Consider the following 1,941-nt stretch of genomic DNA (forward strand, 5'->3'; position numbering starts at 1 on the left):
GTCTTGAGACCAGAAATTCTTAATCTTTTCCTACCACTCCAGTGTCATAAAATAACTTTTCTCTGCAAGTTATTGGCTGACCAAAATGATGAATGTGTGGAGCCAAAGGGCCATTATCATACTGTTTCTGTGAACGCTTCTCCAGCTCATTAGCTATCAGTACCTCCAGCAAAGCATTGTGGGGGAGGTTTCACCATTTTACTCCCCAAAGACTTTCCTATAAAAAAAGTTTCCTACACGCACCCCTGAAATAACTGCTGTTGTGTTACCTAGAACAACCTTTCTCTTCTCTGAGGCATTTTAATCTTAGTTAAATGTTTGTAACTTGGTTTTAGATTGTGTAGTTTTTATATGCTTGTTGTATCAGATTCTGTAATTTTATTGTATTTTATGTTAACCGCCCAGAGAGCTATTGCTAGTCGGGCGGTATATAAGTTTAAGAAATAAATAATAAATAAATATAAATAAACCCAGCTCCTCCTCAGAATGTTAAATGTTAAATGCATGCTATAGTCAGAGATATTTGGGACAATAATACAGGGACTGAATGGCTTTCCAAGGAAAGAAAAATGCAACAGGCCCTCTGTCTAATCTATTAAGATCTACCCTAGACTATATGCTGAAAGCAGAACTTAACTCTTAGCTGGCTAGCACGATTATTACACCTAGAGAGAGTAAAATAAAGAAACTGAAGAATATATTCTATTTTGCACCTTTAGGGTTTTTTTTCCCTTAGCACTGTTGTTGGGAAATTCTTACTTGTGATTGGTACTATAGTGGCTTGGACATTTAAACAAACCACAATTAGGTCAAGCAAGCTATGGCTTAGCATTACACGTGGTGCTGGTCTTGTTAGGCTGTTGTTCTCATCTAGCAGGACAGTTTCATATGGAAAGAGGAACCTCATTTTGTCATGGTTTGGAACAAAGCCATCCTCCCTCAGAACTGCAAAGATGTCTCCAGCTGACTGTTCCTATGAAGCTATTGCTCTGGGACATGCCGGGGGAGGGGTATTTCACACCTGGACCTAGGGGACTCTGATTTAGATGGAAGAAAAGAAGGCAGAGACCATCTCATCTAACAGGAACATTCTTATGGAATCTCCTTTTTTCCCCATTAAAACCAAAGGGTCCTATTAATTTTAATGGACAGCATTTATAGGACAGCAAACAGGCAGACATATTGTGGTGGGAGAACAAAAAATGTTTCTGTTCCCTGACACAGGGATCACCAAAGTCTGCAGCTAGGAAAAGGTTTGCTGTTCTGTCAGCCGTGTCCTCCATCACATCATGTCCTTTCTACTGGAGTCCATTAACTTCTGTGAGCATGAATTGGAATCTGCAGCTTGTGTTGTTGTTGGGGCTGAAGCACAGCTAGCCCTCATTCCAAACATTTGTGACTCCAGTACCAGGCATGGGCTTTGATCCCGTCTCAGGGGTGTCACTTCTTACAGATTCTTTCTCCAGAACCAATAGGAGCAATTCTCTTTTATGTTGTTGTTATATGCCTTCAAGTCTATTACGACTTATGGCGACCCTATGAATCTTTTGGATATATTCATAGGGTTTTCATGGTAAGAAGTATTCAGAGATGGTTTACTACTGCCTTCCTCTAAGCCTATGGCACCCGGTATTCCCAGGCTGTCTCCCATCCAAGTACTAACCAGGCCTGATCCTACTTAGCTTCCGAGATCAGACGAGATTGGGTGTGTTCAGGGTAGTATGGCCATAGGCTCTCTTTTATAGAACAATGTAAATACAGTAAGGCCCCACTCATATGGTGGGTTACGTTCCAGACCCCCGCCTTAAAGCGAAATCTGCCAAAAAGCGGAACTCCATCAATAAAATGGTGCCCGACGCCCGAAAAACGCCTTAAAAGCAGAACAAGCACGGTATGAGTGGGGCCTTACTCTAATTTTAGCTGCCGAAAAGCGGGGCCCTA

At 41.7% G+C, this 1,941-nt stretch overlaps 1 pseudogene; it reads right to left on the minus strand.

The window, feature by feature from the left end:
• Positions 1–1,614: 1,614 nt before the first annotated feature.
• LOC133375701 (5S ribosomal RNA) lies at positions 1,615–1,733 on the minus strand (annotated as a pseudogene).
• Positions 1,734–1,941: the final 208 nt, after the last annotated feature.

This window comes from Rhineura floridana, chromosome 1, assembly GCF_030035675.1.
Source record: "Rhineura floridana isolate rRhiFlo1 chromosome 1, rRhiFlo1.hap2, whole genome shotgun sequence".
NCBI lineage: Eukaryota > Metazoa > Chordata > Lepidosauria > Squamata > Rhineuridae > Rhineura > Rhineura floridana.